Genomic DNA, 12818 nt, shown 5'->3' on the forward strand with positions numbered 1-12818 from the left:
CAAATTAAAACTGACAACACTCCTGATTATGTTTCCAGTAAGATGAAATATTTTTGTATATTATAATGTAAAACACATTATTACTACAGGACAAGCAATTGTTGAAAGATCGAATAGCATTCTAAAAGGGCTGCTTATAAAACAACAGGGAAATGTGAATACTCCCAGATAGATTACATAATGCTTTGCTCACTTTAAATTTTTGAATGATAATGAAACAAGGACAACAACTGCTGAAAGGCATTGGACTGTGGAAAAACTGCAGAATTGGGTCAGCCTGTGTATAATGGTCTGTTGATAGTACAACGGAACCAAGAAAGGTGTTATGATTGGGTTGAGGTCATGCTTCTGCTTCTTCAGGAGACTAAAAGTTGTGGATACCATTAAAATTAATAAAACTTCAACATGAGCAAAGTCTCTTGGATGCCTTGGCTGTTGATATGGATAACAGAACTCTGGGAAGAAAGAGATACAGAAAGCCTTGAAGCAGACAGCTGATCCTTCTACTTGGTGACAGCTTAAGAAATTGTTGGAAAAAGTGGAAGCAATAGTTTAGCTGGCTAATGAACTTTTGAATGCTAATGCTTTGTTCATTGCTCTGCTGTCTGTGGTAACTGTACAGATAACACGGACTAATCATACTTACTGGACTTTTACTCCCAATCCTCCAATTAATAAAGGGGTAAATTTTGGATATTTGGGTATTTATGTTGTAGTCAACGAATCTTCTTGGCTACCTGGACATTATGGCCACAGAGGACCTGCTAGGCCCAGGAAGAGGGTAAGTAAATTACAAATTATATTGTGAGAGGGCCATTAATAAACTAATTCAGCCTATTGGCACCCTACAGAATGGGATGTGCCTACCCTCTCTGCTATCTAAAGAATGGCCTTTTATAGTTATTGACATAAAAGACAGTTTTTTTTTTTTTTTGGTTTTTCGAGACAGGTTTTCTCTGTGTAGCTTTGCGCCTTTCCTGGAACTCACTTGGTAGCCCAGGCTGGCCTCGAACTCACAAAGATCCGCCTGCCTCTGCCTCTCGAGTGCTGGGATTAAAGGCGTGTGCCACCACCGCCCGGCCAAGACAGTTTTTAAAACCATACTACTACAAGAAAAGGAAAGAGGAAAATTTGCCTTCACAGTACCTACTTATAATAATTCCCAGCCAGTCAAGATCTATCACTGGAAGGTCTTCCCATGGGGAATGTTAAATAGTCTCATCCTGTGACAATATTTTGTGCAAAAACCATTGGAAATAATTTCTGCACATTTTCTACAATCTATAATTTACCATTATATGGATATCTTATTAACTGATCCAAAGTTAGATATTTTAGAAAGCATATTTGAACAAATAAAGTTTTGCTTCATGGAGGATTAAAAATTGCTCCAGAAAAAATACAAAGAGGAGATTATATTAATTACTTAGGATATAAGATAGATCTACCAAAAAATTAGATCCCAAAAGATACAACTCGGGAAACATCGATAGTAGATTGTTAGTGATTTTCAAAGATTGTTAGGAAGTATTTCCATTTTACCAACTATCATTGGAGTATCTAAAACTGGACTAGTAAATTTGACCAATGACCTAAAAAGGTACCAGGACTTAAATAGTCCAAGTAATTATCAGTTTAAGCTGAGAAGGAATTGGCTCTAGTAGAAAAGAAAATATGAGAGGCACGTGTGGATTATGTTAACCCTGAACTTAATTGCATTCTGGTCATAATCCCCTCAGGACACTCCCCCAAGGGATTTTGATTCAAAGTAAAGATATTATATTGGAATGGATATATCTACCACATAAACCAAGTAAGAAGGTAAAGGCATGTATGAAAAAGATCTCTGATATGATTGTAAGGGAAAATTAAGACTTTGTCAATTGACAAGAATGGACTCAGCATAAATTGTAGTACCTTTAATTAATGTGGAAATCTCTTTATGAAAAGGTGATCAATACTGGAAAAGAGTCTGCAGTAATTTTTTGAGAGAGATTAACAACTGTTATTCCAAAAACAGAAAAATAGAATTCATAAACAGAACTGAATGAGTCCTTTCTCACATTGTATGGCAAAAGCCAATCTCTGGAGTCCCCACATTCTATACTGATGAAAATAAATCAGGAAAGGTAGGAAATAGATCAGGAGATTTAAGTAAAGTGGTTCAAAGCCCTTACAATTCTGTACAAAAGTCAGAACTGTATGCTGTAGCTAGAGTTTTCCTACCTTGCCCACAGTCAGGACAAGTCTTTGTCACCGGCCAGTCCCACAGCCGCTCAGACCCAACCAAGTAAACACAGAGACTTATATTGCTTACAAACTGTATGGCCATGGCAGGCTTCTTGCTAACTGTTCTTTCATCTTAAATTAACCATTTCCATAAATCTATACCTTGCCACGTGGCTGGTGGCTTACCGGCGTCTTCACATGCTGCTGATCATGGCGGTGGCTGCAGTGTCTCTCCGCCTCAGCCTTCTGCTTCCCACAATTCTCCTCTCTCCTTGTCCCACCTACTTCCTGCCTGGCCACTGGCCAATCAGTGTTTTATTTATTGACCAATCAGAGCAATTTGACATACAGACCGTCCCACAGCAGCATGCCATTCTTAAGGATCTGATGGACTTCAGAGAACCTCTCAATATAGTTACCGACTCTCAATATGCAGAGAGTTGTTTAACATATTGAAACTGCAGAATTTATTTCTAATAACACAGAGCTAATTTCAGTATTTACACAATTACAGGAAATAATCAGAAATAGGGAACATCATATATATCTATATCTATATTTATATCTCTATCTCTATCTATATCAGATCCCATACAGCTCTGCCAGGTCTAGCACAAGGTAATGATAAGACTGATCAGTTATTAATAGGTAATGTGGTAGAAGCCTCAGAATTTTGTAAGAAACACCATGTAAATAGCACAGATTTGAAAAGGGACTTTTCTATCACTAGGTAAGAAGCCAAGGAAATTAAAAAAAAACTCCTAATTGTTCCTTCTAAAACCAAACTCCATTACCTGCAAGAAGTAATCCTAAAGGTATACAAAGAAATGAAATTCAGCAGATGGATGTGTTCCGTTTTGCAAAATTTGAAAAATTAAAATATATATACCATACCATTTATACTTATTCAGGATTTCAATGGGCAACTCCTATTAGTTCTGAAAAGGCTGATTCTGTAATTACATACCTATTAGAAGTTATGGCCATCATAGGAATACCTATACAAATTGCAACTGACAATACTCCAGCATATGTCTCAAGTAAAATGAAACAGTTTTTTTTTTGCTTATAATATAAAGCATATTACAGGTATAACACACAATCTCACAGGCAAAGCAGTCATAGAAAGATCTAATTGAACTTTAAAAGATATGCTAAATAAACAGCAACAGGTAACAATGACTCCTAGAAATAGATTCATAGTGCTTTATTAACCTTGAATTTTACCAATGCTGATGAGAAAAGGACAACAGCTGTTGAGAGACATTGGAAAACAGAAAAAACTCCTGAGCTAAAGAAGCCTGTTTACTTCAAAGATGTGTTCATCTCAGAATGGTAACCAGGATACCACCTACACTGGGGAAGCAGTTTTGCTTTTGTTTCTGCAGGAGAGAAAAGCAATGGATGCTAATAAAATTAATAAAAATTCAATTTGAACAGGAGAAACCCCTTGATGAGAAGAAGTCATAGCTCATCTACTAATGTGACAATTCTACAAGTTGTAAGGAAAACTCAAAAACAAGGGTTAGGACAAGGATATATTTTTTGTCTTCACAGGAAAACAGAAATATTCATCTTCCAGAAATAAAAAGACTTTGGACACCTAGACATCTATAGCAGAAGGGAAGGACCTATTGGTACCAACGTACTCTACAGGGTAATATCTCACTGCCTGACATCAATCTCTCATTAACTCTATTAAAGTTGTAGTCCTAATTCAATTATAAATCAAGCTGGCATTAGAGTTGGAATGTGGCTCTCTCCTTCTCTAAACCCAAGCCTGTTCCGAAAAGAAAAATTTAGGAGATTCTGTCTCTTATCAAAAGAGCCAACTGGTGTGGGACAGAAGAAAAGCAATAATCTAGAGACCATTGTTGTCAAGATTCTATTTCTCTTCATGCTTATTCTTGAATCCTGGGAATTCTTCTTCATGTGTCACATCATCCTAACATCCAAACTTTCCTTTTTGATATTAATAATGTTCAAGTTTTCCACAGTGAAAAATATATCTTTCCAATAGCAATCTTGGAAGTCTCCAGAAGGAAGATGGGACCACACAATAATGACTCTACCTGTTCCGTAATGGTGCCATTGAACCAAAAAACACCACTCAACCATCAGCTTTGGACTGCAAACTCTTGAGGAAAGTTCCAAGACGAGATGGCTCATCATATTGAACTTCTAGCCAGAATCTCAGATAACCTTATCCATTACTATGAGCCTGGCTACAAACTTTACAGCTAGTCCTATTGAGACTTAGCCATTTAGGTTTCTTACAGGATCCTACAAAGACACTGTTGCCCCATGAACAACAGAAAGCAATTTTAAGAAAATGATATCCCTTTCCCAAAGGTTTCATTTTCTCAGGGTTATGGATAAGTTGTTGTAGGGTTGGGTGGAAAAATAAAATTTAGAGTCAGGATTCTCTTTAAGAAAAGAGAAAAAGGGAATAGATAGGTATAGGATATTAAGGTAGATTATTGTATCTACTAGTAAACTAATTTAGCGAACTATCAGACTTAGATAATTTTCACTGAAATGGATTCTTATATTGACAAAAATGTAAACTATTATTCTATTCCTATTTAAGATAAGTTGTATATTAATACAAATTCAAAATTATAATTGTCATACATATGTTCCTACTCCCATTTGAAATGTTTTGTATATTGATACATATTAAGGATATTGTTGTCATGTTGCACTATACATTTCTACAACCATTTTAGATAATTTATATATTGTCAGAACTTTGAGGTAATTATCTTGATACTATACATCTGTTTACAGACTCTTTACAGTATTGATATGTGAATCCTTAGGTTATTTATATGGAGAAGGCTTATGGATCAATAGTCACCCGTGTTTGTCATATCTATAGTTATGTTTGTTAGGTTTTATGAGACTACAGTTACCCTGATACCCAAACACACAAAGATGCAATGAAGAAAGAAAATTACAGACCAATCTCCCTCTTGAACATGATGCAAAAATACTCAGTAAAATACTGGCAAACGGAATCCAAGAACACATCAAAAAGATTTTCCACCATGATCAAGTTGGCTTCATACCACAGGTGTAGGGACAGATCAACATAAGAAAATCTGTCAATGTAATACACCACATAAACAAACTGAAAGAAAGAAAACCTATATGATCATCTCATTAGATGATGAAAAAACCTTTAACAAAATCCAACACCACTTTATAATAAAGGTCTTAGAGACATCAGGAATACAAGAAATATACCTAAACATAATAAAGGCAGTTTACAGCAAGCTGACAGCCAACATCACATTAAATGGAGAGAAATTCAAAGTGATTCTACTAAAATCAGGAACAAGACAAGGCTGTCCACTATTCCCATTTCTATTCAATTTTGTACTCAAAGTTTTAGCTAGAGCAATAAGACAACAAAAGGAGATCAAAGGGATACAAGCTGGAAAGAAAGAAGTCAAACTTTCACTATTTGCAGATAATATGATAGTATACATAAGTGACCCCAAAAATTCTACCAGGGAACTCCTACAGCTGATGTACTCCTTCAGTAATATGGCAGGATACAAGGTTAACTCAAAAAATCAGTAGCTCTCCTATATACAAATGATAAACAGGCTGAGAAAGAAATTAGAGAAACATCACCCTTTACAATAGCCACAAATAACATAAAATACCTTGGGGTAACTCTAACTAAGCAAATGAAAGACCTATAAGACAAGAATTTTAAGTCTATGAAGAAGGAAATTGAAGAAAATATCAGAAAATGGAAAGATCTCCCATGCTCATGGATAGGTATAATTAACATAGTAAACACGACATTATCACCAAAAGCAATCTACAGATTTAATGAAATCATCATCAAAATCCTAACACAATAATCAATAATCAACTTCATATGGAAAACAAAAATGCAATATAGCTAAATTACTCCTGTAGAATAAAGCAACTTCTGAAGGCATCACCATCCCTGACCTCAAGCTCTACTATAGGGCTATAGTAACAAAACAGCTTGGTGTTGACATAAACACCAACATATGGCCCAATAGAATCTAATTGAAGATGCTGGCATTAATCTGCACACCTATGACACCTGATTTTCGGCAAATAAGCCAAAATTGTACAATGAGAAAAAGAAAGCATCTTCAACAAATGGTGCTTGCATAACTGGATGTCAACATGTAGAAGATTGCAAATAGTTTCATATCTATTGCCATGCACAAAATTCAAATTCAAGTGCATCAGAACCTTAACATAAATCCAGATACACTGAACCTTATATAAGAGAAAGTAGAAAGTAGTCTTGAATGCATTGGCACAGACATTGTTTAGGTATTTATTGCTTGTATATATGGTATATAGTTATTGTACTTCTGTATGTAGTTTTTCTTATATTACTTATAATGTTTTTTCTTTTTTCTTTTTATTAAAATAGAAAAGGGGAAATATGGTGATAATTTATTTGTACTGAAATGTGATTTTATTTGTATGTTAATGAATAAAGTTGTCTGGGTGTCAGAGCTAATAGCAAGCCACAGCAGAAGCTGGGCAGTGATGTGCACACCTTTAATCCTATCACTTGGGAAGCAGAGATCTAACCAGATCTTTGTGAATTTAAAGCCACACTGGAAACAGCCATGCATGTGACTCATGCCTTTAATTCTAGGAAGTGAGCCTTTAATCCCAGGAAGTAATGGCAGAAAGGTATTTAAGGCATAAGGACGAGGAACTAGAGTCAGTTAAGCTTTTAGGCTTCTGAGTAGCACAGTTCAGCTGAGAGGCATCCAATCTGAGGAAACAGCATCAGCTGAGGAATTGGTGAGGTGAGGAAGCTGTGGCTTGTTCTGCTTCTCTGATCTTCCAGGATTCACCCCAATACTTGGCTCCAGGTTTGTTTTTATTAATAAGACCTCCTAAGATTCCTGCTACAGCCCAGGAGACCACTTCCTAAATATAAAACCAGTAGCATAGACACTGAGAGCAACAATCAATAAATGGGACCTCCTGAAACTGAGAAACTTCTGTAAGGCAAAGGACACAGTAAATAAGACAAAATGACAGCCTACAGAATGGGAAATGATCTTCAGCAAACCCACATCTGACAGAGGGCTTATCTCAAAAATATATAAGGATTTCAAGAAATTAGACATCAAAATACCAAACAATACATTTTGAAAATGGGCTAAAGAGCCAAACAGAGAATTTTCAATAGAAGCATCTCAAATGGCCAAAAAACACTTAAGGAATTCCTCAACATCCTTAGTCATTAGGGAAATGCAAATCAAAATGACTCTGTTATCATCTTACACCTGTCAGAATGAATAAGTTCCAAAACACTGGTGACAGTTTTTGTTAGAGACAATGTGCAGAAAGGGGAACACTCCTCCACTCTTGGTGGGGAATGCATACTTGTATAGCCACTTTGAAAATCAGCATGGTGGTTTCTCAGAAAATTGGGAATCAATCTACCTCAAGATGCAATGATACCACTCTTGGGCATATACACAAGGGATGTTCAATCATACCACAAGGAGACTTGCTCAACTATGTTCATAGCAGCTTTATTTGTAATAGCCAGAATCCGGAAACAACCTAGATGTCCCTCAACCAAAGAATGGATTAAAAAAATATATACTACATATACACAATGGAATAAAAACAATGAAATCATGAAATATGCAGGCAAATGGATTGAGCTAGAAAATATCATTTTGAGTGAGGTAATCCAGACTCAGAAAGACAAACATGGTATGTATTCACTCAGAAGTGGATACTAGATTAGAACTAAGAATAATCGGCCTACAACCCACAGCTTCAGAGAAGCTAGAAAATAAGGAGGCCTCTAAGAGGGATGAATGGATCACCTTGAGAAAGGAAAACAGAGGAGATCTCCATGAGTAAACTTGGGATGAGGGAGGGCAATAGAGGTACAATCCCATTCTATTCTGCTGCCTGAGTCAGTCCACACAGAGAGAAGAGAGCTGCCTACATGCATCTCAGGTTTTAAGGGTAGCCCCGATGTTATGCCCCAGGGGTAGGTATCTTATTTCTTGTCAAATGCATATGGCCAGCCTTGCATCCACATACACACTAGCAACAGAAACAGATCAGCAGATTGTATTTACATATAATGTATATATACGTACATATATATAGTATATAAAATAATAAATATAGGAAAAGAGGCTCTCAACACGAGAGACTGAGAACACATTCCAGGAGTTTGGAGAAAAGGTATCTTTGAGGAGATAGAGGAGGAAAAGGTGGGAAAAATTTAGATAATTTGATTTCAATTGAAACAAAAATAAAATTATATGTGTACATATGTATTTATGCATTTATGCAGGTCATTTGTAATGTATGCATTTGAAGTGGAAGTATGCTGAAGAGGGGATTAAGAAAAGATAACAGAAGTATACGTGATCAGAAACAGAAGGACAACTATCAGGAAGAAGAAAAGGAATCATCCAAAAGGTGGCAGCGAGAGTGGAAGAAAGGTAGTGTCATCATATTGATGACAAAATATAATGGTACACATAGTGCTCACTAATTTAATGTCAACTCGATCCAAGCTAGAGTCATTTTAGAAAAGAGAACCTTAATTGAGAAAATGCTGCACCTGATTGACCTGTAGCAAGACTGTGGTGCATTGTCTTGACTGATGGTTGATGTGGGAGGTCATGAGTCACTGTGGGTATTGCCACCCTTGGGCTGGTGGTCCTGGGTTGTGTAAGAAACCAGGATGAGTAGGCAATGAGGAGAAATCTACTAAATAGAATTCCACCATGGTCTCTGCACTAGTTTGTGTTTCCAGGTTCCTGCCCTGGCTTCCAAGGACAATGGATTACAAACTGTAAGATGAAATAAACCCTTTCCTCCTCAAGTTGGATTTTTGGTCATGGTTGTTCTGTCACAACAACAGAAACCCTAAAACAAACAAGTATTAAAATGCCACAGTGAAACTCATGACTCTGTATGTTAAGCAATTGCTGAAAAATAAATAAAACTTTACATGATATGTAGTGAATTCTTTTTATTAAATCTTTTAGATATTACAGGTATATTTGTGTGCAATTATCAAATTCTTTTGGTACTGTGAAATCTTCATGAGAATTATTGCTCCACAGAAAATAATATTGCATTCTCAAAAATGTTCATTATTGCACTGTCTCTAGTATGAAAATATCAGACATTTGAAATGCTCATGATAGTGAGAAATATATATACATATATATATATACATACATATATATATATACATACATATATATATATATGAAAGTACAATATACTTTTCAATGCAAATACACCAAAAGTGATGACTACACATAACAAGCTTGATAGTGGGTACTTCTGGGAAGAGAACAAAGTTTTGAAGTTGAGGTGAAGTATATTATAATCTGAGACCTGTGACAGCCTTATAAATGCAAATTTACTCATATATTTTTATATAATTATTACTTATTTCAAGATGGTGGGATCACATAAAAAAACCAAGACTGATAAAAAAAAATCTCTATTTTTTGAATATTCTTAACATTACTGAGTTTATATAAAAGACATGGCTGGAAGAAAGCTAGGTTATATATAGTCTACATTAATGAATATACATGGGTGCTTTAATATAATCCCACATTATAGAGAAGATTGAACTTCAATATATCGCACGAAACAATCATTAAAATTTCCCTCTATATTCGAGGCCAACTCTTATGGCATACTGCTAGATATTTGTATGAATGGATTTACCTGCTATGTTGATCAGGAGTGATGCTCCTAAATATGAATAGTTTACCTGGAGAATGGCACCTGCAATCTGTTAGGCATCAGGAAGTTCAACATCTAGTGCATTTTCAAACCTGAACACATTCTCCTTTTTTCCAATCACTAACAGCACAATCCCAGTTAGAGAAATGAAACAAAGAATAGTCATCTTCATCAGACTGTTGATAGTCTGAAACTGAGCCACTGTTTTTATCCCTCGAGCATTGAGAATTCCAAATGATCACAAAACAGCCAAAGCCAGACATTTTCTTTGCGAGCTCTGGTGCTGGGCATCCAGAATAGAAAAGTTGAACAAGATTACCAGCTATTAATAAGCTTTGAGCACCAATGCCTAGGAAATGAACAAAAAGCTGTATCCAAAGACATAGGAAAGCAACAGAGGATCCAAAAGATCTCGAGGAAATAATAAGGTGCTCCACTCACAGGGAAGGTGATTATCAAAACTGCAAGACAGAGAACATTCATCATGTTCAGCAAGCCACAACCTGCCCAAATACTTAGGGAGACAGGGATGTTCAGTGAGGAGTATTTTAATACTCCTTTCGGAGACACAAACAAAATCCCTGTCCCTATGGTGGAACTTAACAAAAGCATGTTTCCATGGATGAATTCTACCACTCTCAAGAGCTGTATACTTTTGCCTTTTTCTATCTTTTCAATCTTCAAAAATAGGGCTCTTCTGTATTATGCTTCTCTAATTGTTTGCAAATCTCTATCAAACAGGATGTTACCTTGACTAAACCATCTATTCCTTATAAGAGATTTTTAAGTCTGAACTTAATTTGGGTTTTAAAATAATTAACTTTTAGCTGGGTGATGGTGGCACACGCCTTTAATGCCAGCACTCTGGAGGCAGAAACAGACAAATCTCTGAGGTCAGAGCTAACCTGCTCTGCAATGCAAATTCCAGGACAGCCAGATCTGTTATACAGAGAAACCCTATCTCAAAAAACAAAAACAACAGCAAAAAACTTAGTTTTAACTTCGTTCAATGACCACAGCTAACATATTTCCTGTTAATAATATTTAAAATATCAAATATGTCAAAGTCACTATATACTAATCAGAAGTATTTTCAGTCATTCTGTTTGGAGGTAGAACACTATGCTCCCTACAGAATGTTTGCTTGCTGGGCTAGGACCAATATATGGGAAGCAATTGATAGGGTAAAAAAAAAAAAAAAAGAAAGAAAAGAAGGAGAATTTCTCAAGTAAAAGACACTGGAAGGGTCAGGGGACATCTATTACTCCACAAAAGCAAACAAACACACTAAGCAAAACAAACCAAAAGAAAAAAGCAAACAACATCAACAACAAAACCTATGTAAGTAAAACATGAAAATCAGCTTTTATAAGGCAGTGCAAGGGTGGCAAGATGAATGTGCTGGGAAAGTCTCCTCATGGAGCTGTGCTTCTACTTTCTTTTTTTTTCTTTCTTTCTTTCCCTTTCAGGAACAACACCATCCATCTTGACCTCCTGGAATTAGTTCCTGGAATTCTTCAGTCAAGCACATTATTATTCTACAAGTTAAACATTATGACAGTTTACTTCCTTCCTCTCAGTTGATACACATGACTGAGGAGTGAAGAACCCTCACCATTCTAATGTGAATTGGTCACTGATGTTCTGGTTCCTGCCAAGCAAAACAGGATTATTCAGCAGTGGAATTTCTAGTCAGTGGGGCTTGGTTTTCTTTCATAGTTAGAATGAAGTATAGAAAGCGTGGTTTAACTCGAGAAACAACACCGACGAGAACAGCTACTGTTGTAATGTTATTATACAACCCTGATTACTATTTCACATATTTGCACCAAGACAATGTCTTATAGCTCTATTAGATACTATTTACTTTGAACTCAGGTCGGCAAAGATTTGAACTTCACCTGGCCATTTAGCAAACGTAAGCAAGATGCTGTCATTTCACTTTCAATAAATCAATCCTCGTTTTCTTGTAGTTATTAGGGTACATTACTTCTACTCATAAACACATTTCAACTGTGACAGTTTGGCACATGAAAAGTACATGATTTTGTTCCCAGAGATAGTCTCAGTAGTATCCCATTGAGGTGAATTCTCAGTTCTTTGTAACTTGAACAAAGGGAGAAAGATAATGGAGTCCTAAAAGATAAAATTTAATTTACACTAAAGGTGAGAGTAAAAGGATAAAATAATTGCACAGGATGGGTCAGGCTTGAGTAAGCATGCCACTCCAAAACTTACCTCTCCTGGTCTAGGGACTTTAATTAATCAAAATGATAGGGAGTAGTTTTATAAGGGATTATCCTTTTGGGTTGTTGTCGATGATTGACTTGTTTTCTTCATGACTGAAGCAGGTTTGTATATTCCTTGGGATGGTCCAGAGAAATTCTGTTATGGCTTTTCTTGATTGTTGAGTACTCAGGTTAACTTTTCTTATGGCTCATATATGTGTACGGTTTAATTTTCCTAACTTGAAAAATTTCTATCATGTCTTTGAGGGACATGATCCTTGCAAAACTTTATGAGAAGCCAAGGCATAGGAGACCTCATCTTCAGTAACTGCTACTCATTACAAAGATGTGTTGTCTCTATCTAAAGGGATCATGAACTCTCACTCTAGATGATCCAGCTAAGACAGGGAGACTTGAATCTTGTTCCAGAATTTATCTGAAACCCTAAAGTAACATTTGGAGTTTAATGGCATCTTGGCAAGAAGAAACAGATTAATTTAGACTTTTATTGACAATGTTTGAACAGTAGAACTAGGAGAAACCAAGAATGAACATACTAAAGGAAGGAATCAAGATATCTGACATCAAACTTTAGAC

General features: G+C 36.0%; 1 pseudogene; it reads right to left on the reverse strand.

Annotated features, from left to right (window-relative positions):
• Positions 1–12818, reverse strand: part of LOC114687988 — a 33015-nt pseudogene that overhangs the window by 17589 nt on the left and 2608 nt on the right.

This window comes from Peromyscus leucopus, chromosome 2 (genome assembly GCF_004664715.2).
Source record: "Peromyscus leucopus breed LL Stock chromosome 2, UCI_PerLeu_2.1, whole genome shotgun sequence".
Taxonomy (NCBI): Eukaryota; Metazoa; Chordata; class Mammalia; order Rodentia; family Cricetidae; genus Peromyscus; species Peromyscus leucopus.